This window comes from Tasmannia lanceolata, unplaced genomic scaffold, assembly GCF_043159265.1.
Source record: "Tasmannia lanceolata isolate RefF3 unplaced genomic scaffold, GAP_Taslan_0.1 ptg000002l, whole genome shotgun sequence".
Classification (NCBI taxonomy): domain Eukaryota; kingdom Viridiplantae; phylum Streptophyta; class Magnoliopsida; order Canellales; family Winteraceae; genus Tasmannia; species Tasmannia lanceolata.
The window spans coordinates 45,001-52,500 of NW_027518679.1; positions in this window are offsets into that span (position 1 = coordinate 45,001).

Below are 7,500 nucleotides of genomic sequence, written 5' to 3' on the forward strand. Positions count from 1 at the left end.
TAAGTAAGTAAGTATTACATATAGGGGCGGGACATGCGGGGAGATCTGCGAAACGTGCATTACGGGGCACACGCGTACCTACCGGGGCATACCGACCCCTATTGGGGCACACGTGTGCATATCGGGGCATACCGGGCCTATCGGGGCACACGCGTACATACCGGGGCATACCGAGCCCTACTGGGGCACACGTGCGCATATCGGGGCGTACCAAGCCTATCGGGGCATACGCATGTATCCCAAGGCATACCGAGTCTATCCGGGCATACGCGTTCATACCGGGGCGTAACGGGCCTATCGGGGCATACTTGGGCATATCCGGGCAAAAAATGCCCAAAACTTGCGCAACCTTGGCAACCGTGGTCCATTCCTCTCTATATGCCTAGCCTTGCCAACCGTGGTCCATTCCTCACTATATGCCATGGCCATGTGCCCATGGTCTTCCCAAGACAGCGTCCAAGGCCCCCGGAAGGCCAAGGGAGCCCAACCCAGCAATGCCCTGCTATGGCAAGCCAAGGCCAAGCATTCCGGTGCCTATCCGGGCAAAAATGCAATTCCTCTCTATATGCCTAGCCTTGGCAACCGTGGTCCATTCCCCACCATATGCCATGGCCTTGTGCCCATGGTCTTCCCAAGACAGTGTCCAAGGCGCCCGGAAGGCCAAGGGAGCCCAACCCAGCAATGCCCTGCTTTGGCAAGCCAAGGCCAAGCATTCCGGTGCCTAACCTTGGCAACCGTGGTCCTTTCCTCACCATATGCCATGGCCTTGTGCCCATGGTCTTCGCAAGACATCGTCCAAGGCGCCCAAAAGGCCAAGGGAGCCCAACCCAGCAATGCCTTGCTAGGACAAGCCAAGGCCAAGCATTCCGGTGCCTATCCGGGCAAAAACGCCCAAAGCATGCCCATTCCTTAGCCTATCCAGGCAAAAACGCCCAAAATCTGCACATTCTAGTGCCTATCCGGGCAAAAACGCCCACCAGCATGCCACCCTCCTATAGGGTTTGCGCAACCAACCAGCCTAACCACCAGTGGCAACCAAAGGTGCTGTTAGCGACGACTTCTGAAGACGCAACGAGACGCGACGTGTTTGCGCCCAGACGCGACGAGACGATGCGGGATCTGCGCCCAAGAATGCCTAGACCCGTCGACTTGATGCGGGATCAGCTCGCCCAAGCATGCCTAGTGTGCAAGGCCTGTGTGCAAGGCTAGTGTCCAAGGCTAGTGTGCAAGGCTCATGTGGAACGCTAGTGCGCAAGGCTAGTGCCCAAGGCTTGTGTGCCAGGCCCGTGTGCAAGGCTAGTGTCCAGGGCTTGTGTGCATTGCTTGAGTGCAAGGCTTGTGTGCATTGCTCGAGTGCATGGCTTGTGTGCAAGGGTTGTGCGCAAGGCTAGTGTGCGGGGCTTGTGCGCATGGCTAATGTGCACGGCTTGTGTGCATGGCTACCGTGCAAGGCTAGTTTGCATGGCTAGGGTGCAAGGCTCGCATGCGAGGCTAGTGTGCAAGGCTGCGTGCAAGGGAAGCGTGCAGGGCGAGTGTGCGAGGCCACTGTGCACGGCGCCAGCACTAGCGAGCCATCATCCGCGTTGCCATGGCTCGCTTGGCCTTGGCTTGCCAGGCCCCGACACGAGCAATCGCGCATTTTCTTTGCAACCGACCATCAATGCCGCCCAACGGGGCCAGCACGAGCAGTCATCCGCGGTCCCCTGGCCCTGCGCACGTTTGTCTTTGAAACCGAGCATCAATGCCACAGAAAGTGCCGGGGCGCCAGCTGGAGCCATCATCCGACGTGCCATGGCTCGCTTGGCCTTGGCTTGCCGGGCCCCGACACGAGCAATCGCGCATTTTCTTTGCAACCGACCATCAATGCTGCCCAACGGGGCCAGCACGAGCAGTCATCCGCGGTCCCCTGGCCCTGCGCACGTTTGTCTTTGAAACCGAGCATCAATGCCACAGAAAGTGCCGGGGCGCCAGCTGGAGCCATCATCCGACGTGCCATGGCTCTGGTCCCATGGTCTTCGCAACCGAGCATTCGTGACACCCGCGGGGCCAGGACACCAACCCTTCCGACACGAGCATTCGCGCATGTTCTTTGGCCACACAACGGCGCCAGCACGAGCAAAATCATCCGCGGTGCGGTGGCCTTGCACGGCCTTTTGTCTTTGGAACCAACCATCAGTGCCACGGGAAGTGCCGGAGTCCCGGCATCCGCGGTGCCAAGTCATTGCGCCCTTGGTCTCTGCAGCGGGGCATGCCGGGCACTCCCAACCATTGCAAGCAAGCAAGCAAGCAAGAAAGAAAGTAAGTAAGTAAGTAAGTATTACATATAGGGGCGGGACATGCGGGGAGATCTGCGAAACGTGCATTACGGGGCACACGCGTACCTACCGGGGCATACCGACCCCTATTGGGGCACACGTGTGCATATCGGGGCATACCGGGCCTATCGGGGCACACGCGTACATACCGGGGCATACCGAGCCCTACTGGGGCACACGTGCGCATATCGGGGCGTACCAAGCCTATCGGGGCATACGCATGTATCCCAAGGCATGCCGAGTCTATCCGGGCATACGCGTTCATACCGGGGCGTAACGGGCCTATCGGGGCATACTTGGGCATATCCGGGCAAAAAATGCCCAAAACTTGCGCAACCTTGGCAACCGTGGTCCATTCCTCTCTATATGCCTAGCCTTGCCAACCGTGGTCCATTCCTCACTATATGCCATGGCCTTGTGCCCATGGTCTTCCCAAGACAGCGTCCAAGGCCCCCGGAAGGCCAAGGGAGCCCAACCCAGCAATGCCCTGCTATGGCAAGCCGAGGCCAAGCATTCCGGTGCCTATCCGGGCAAAAATGCAATTCCTCTCTATATGCCTAGCCTTGGCAACCGTGGTCCATTCCCCACCATATGCCATGGCCTTGTGCCCATGGTCTTCCCAAGACAGTGTCCAAGGCGCCCGGAAGGCCAAGGGAGCCCAACCCAGCAATGCCCTGCTTTGGCAAGCCAAGGCCAAGCATTCCGGTGCCTAACCTTGGCAACCGTGGTCCTTTCCTCACCATATGCCATGGCCTTGTGCCCATGGTCTTCGCAAGACATCGTCCAAGGCGCCCAAAAGGCCAAGGGAGCCCAACCCAGCAATGCCTTGCTAGGACAAGCCAAGGCCAAGCATTCCGGTGCCTATCCGGGCAAAAACGCCCAAAGCATGCCCATTCCTTAGCCTATCCAGGCAAAAACGCCCAAAATCTGCACATTCTAGTGCCTATCCGGGCAAAAACGCCCACCAGCATGCCACCCTCCTATAGGGTTTGCGCAACCAACCAGCCTAACCACCAGTGGCAACCAAAGGTGCTGTTAGCGACGACTTCTGAAGACGCAACGAGACGCGACGTGTTTGCGCCCAGACGCGACGAGACGATGCGGGATCTGCGCCCAAGAATGCCTAGACCCGTCGACTTGATGCGGGATCAGCTCGCCCAAGCATGCCTAGTGTGCAAGGCCTGTGTGCAAGGCTAGTGTCCAAGGCTAGTGTGCAAGGCTCATGTGGAACGCTAGTGCGCAAGGCTAGTGCCCAAGGCTTGTGTGCCAGGCCCGTGTGCAAGGCTAGTGTCCAGGGCTTGTGTGCATTGCTTGAGTGCAAGGCTTGTGTGCATTGCTCGAGTGCATGGCTTGTGTGCAAGGGTTGTGCGCAAGGCTAGTGTGCGGGGCTTGTGCGCATGGCTAATGTGCACGGCTTGTGTGCATGGCTACCGTGCAAGGCTAGTTTGCATGGCTAGGGTGCAAGGCTCGCATGCGAGGCTAGTGTGCAAGGCTGCGTGCAAGGGAAGCGTGCAGGGCGAGTGTGCGAGGCCACTGTGCACGGCGCCAGCACTAGCGAGCCATCATCCGCGTTGCCATGGCTCGCTTGGCCTTGGCTTGCCAGGCCCCGACACGAGCAATCACGCATTTTCTTTGCAACCGACCATCAATGCCGCCCAACGGGGCCAGCACGAGCAGTCATCCGCGGTCCCCTGGCCCTGCGCACGTTTGTCTTTGAAACCGAGCATCAATGCCACAGAAAGTGCCGGGGCGCCAGCTGGAGCCATCATCCGACGTGCCATGGCTCGCTTGGCCTTGGCTTGCCGGGCCCCGACACGAGCAATCGCGCATTTTCTTTGCAACCGACCATCAATGCTGCCCAACGGGGCCAGCACGAGCAGTCATCCGCGGTCCCCTGGCCCTGCGCACGTTTGTCTTTGAAACCGAGCATCAATGCCACAGAAAGTGCCGGGGCGCCAGCTGGAGCCATCATCCGACGTGCCATGGCTCTGGTCCCATGGTCTTCGCAACCGAGCATTCGTGACACCCGCGGGGCCAGGACACCAACCCTTCCGACACGAGCATTCGCGCATGTTCTTTGGCCACACAACGGCGCCAGCACGAGCAAAATCATCCGCGGTGCGGTGGCCTTGCACGGCCTTTTGTCTTTGGAACCAACCATCAGTGCCACGGGAAGTGCCGGAGTCCCGGCATCCGCGGTGCCAAGTCATTGCGCCCTTGGTCTCTGCAGCGGGGCATGCCGGGCACTCCCAACCATTGCAAGCAAGCAAGCAAGCAAGAAAGAAAGTAAGTAAGTAAGTAAGTATTACATATAGGGGCGGGACATGCGGGGAGATCTGCGAAACGTGCATTACGGGGCACACGCGTACCTACCGGGGCATACCGACCCCTATTGGGGCACACGTGTGCATATCGGGGCATACCGGGCCTATCGGGGCACACGCGTACATACCGGGGCATACCGAGCCCTACTGGGGCACACGTGCGCATATCGGGGCGTACCAAGCCTATCGGGGCATACGCATGTATCCCAAGGCATGCCGAGTCTATCCGGGCATACGCGTTCATACCGGGGCGTAACGGGCCTATCGGGGCATACTTGGGCATATCCGGGCAAAAAATGCCCAAAACTTGCGCAACCTTGGCAACCGTGGTCCATTCCTCTCTATATGCCTAGCCTTGCCAACCGTGGTCCATTCCTCACTATATGCCATGGCCTTGTGCCCATGGTCTTCCCAAGACAGCGTCCAAGGCCCCCGGAAGGCCAAGGGAGCCCAACCCAGCAATGCCCTGCTATGGCAAGCCAAGGCCAAGCATTCCGGTGCCTATCCGGGCAAAAATGCAATTCCTCTCTATATGCCTAGCCTTGGCAACCGTGGTCCATTCCCCACCATATGCCATGGCCTTGTGCCCATGGTCTTCCCAAGACAGTGTCCAAGGCGCCCGGAAGGCCAAGGGAGCCCAACCCAGCAATGCCCTGCTTTGGCAAGCCAAGGCCAAGCATTCCGGTGCCTAACCTTGGCAACCGTGGTCCTTTCCTCACCATATGCCATGGCCTTGTGCCCATGGTCTTCGCAAGACATCGTCCAAGGCGCCCAAAAGGCCAAGGGAGCCCAACCCAGCAATGCCTTGCTAGGACAAGCCAAGGCCAAGCATTCCGGTGCCTATCCGGGCAAAAACGCCCAAAGCATGCCCATTCCTTAGCCTATCCAGGCAAAAACGCCCAAAATCTGCACATTCTAGTGCCTATCCGGGCAAAAACGCCCACCAGCATGCCACCCTCCTATAGGGTTTGCGCAACCAACCAGCCTAACCACCAGTGGCAACCAAAGGTGCTGTTAGCGACGACTTCTGAAGACGCAACGAGACGCGACGTGTTTGCGCCCAGACGCGACGAGACGATGCGGGATCTGCGCCCAAGAATGCCTAGACCCGTCGACTTGATGCGGGATCAGCTCGCCCAAGCATGCCTAGTGTGCAAGGCCTGTGTGCAAGGCTAGTGTCCAAGGCTAGTGTGCAAGGCTCATGTGGAACGCTAGTGCGCAAGGCTAGTGCCCAAGGCTTGTGTGCCAGGCCCGTGTGCAAGGCTAGTGTCCAGGGCTTGTGTGCATTGCTTGAGTGCAAGGCTTGTGTGCATTGCTCGAGTGCATGGCTTGTGTGCAAGGGTTGTGCGCAAGGCTAGTGTGCGGGGCTTGTGCGCATGGCTAATGTGCACGGCTTGTGTGCATGGCTACCGTGCAAGGCTAGTTTGCATGGCTAGGGTGCAAGGCTCGCATGCGAGGCTAGTGTGCAAGGCTGCGTGCAAGGGAAGCGTGCAGGGCGAGTGTGCGAGGCCACTGTGCACGGCGCCAGCACTAGCGAGCCATCATCCGCGTTGCCATGGCTCGCTTGGCCTTGGCTTGCCAGGCCCCGACACGAGCAATCGCGCATTTTCTTTGCAACCGACCATCAATGCCGCCCAACGGGGCCAGCACGAGCAGTCATCCGCGGTCCCCTGGCCCTGCGCACGTTTGTCTTTGAAACCGAGCATCAATGCCACAGAAAGTGCCGGGGCGCCAGCTGGAGCCATCATCCGACGTGCCATGGCTCGCTTGGCCTTGGCTTGCCGGGCCCCGACACGAGCAATCGCGCATTTTCTTTGCAACCGACCATCAATGCCGCCCAACGGGGCCAGCACGAGCAGTCATCCGCGGTCCCCTGGCACTGCGCACGTTTGTCTTTGAAACCGAGCATCAATGCCACAGAAAGTGCCGGGGCGCCAGCTGGAGCCATCATCCGACGTGCCATGGCTCTGGTCCCATGGTCTTCGCAACCGAGCATTCGTGACACCCGCGGGGCCAGGACACCAACCCTTCCGACACGAGCATTCGCGCATGTTCTTTGGCCACACAACGGCGCCAGCACGAGCAAAATCATCCGCGGTGCGGTGGCCTTGCACGGCCTTTTGTCTTTGGAACCAACCATCAGTGCCACGGGAAGTGCCGGAGTCCCGGCATCCGCGGTGCCAAGTCATTGCGCCCTTGGTCTCTGCAGCGGGGCATGCCGGGCACTCCCAACCATTGCAAGCAAGCAAGCAAGCAAGAAAGAAAGTAAGTAAGTAAGTAAGTATTACATATAGGGGCGGGACATGCGGGGAGATCTGCGAAACGTGCATTACGGGGCACACGCGTACCTACCGGGGCATACCGACCCCTATTGGGGCACACGTGTGCATATCGGGGCATACCGGGCCTATCGGGGCACACGCGTACATACCGGGGCATACCGAGCCCTACTGGGGCACACGTGCGCATATCGGGGCGTACCAAGCCTATCGGGGCATACGCATGTATCCCAAGGCATACCGAGTCTATCCGGGCATACGCGTTCATACCGGGGCGTAACGGGCCTATCGGGGCATACTTGGGCATATCCGGGCAAAAAATGCCCAAAACTTGCGCAACCTTGGCAACCGTGGTCCATTCCTCTCTATATGCCTAGCCTTGCCAACCGTGGTCCATTCCTCACTATATGCCATGGCCTTGTGCCCATGGTCTTCCCAAGACAGCGTCCAAGGCCCCCGGAAGGCCAAGGGAGCCCAACCCAGCAATGCCCTGCTATGGCAAGCCAAGGCCAAGCATTCCGGTGCCTATCCGGGCAAAAATGCGATTCCTCTCTATATGCCTAGCCTTGGCAACCGTGGTCC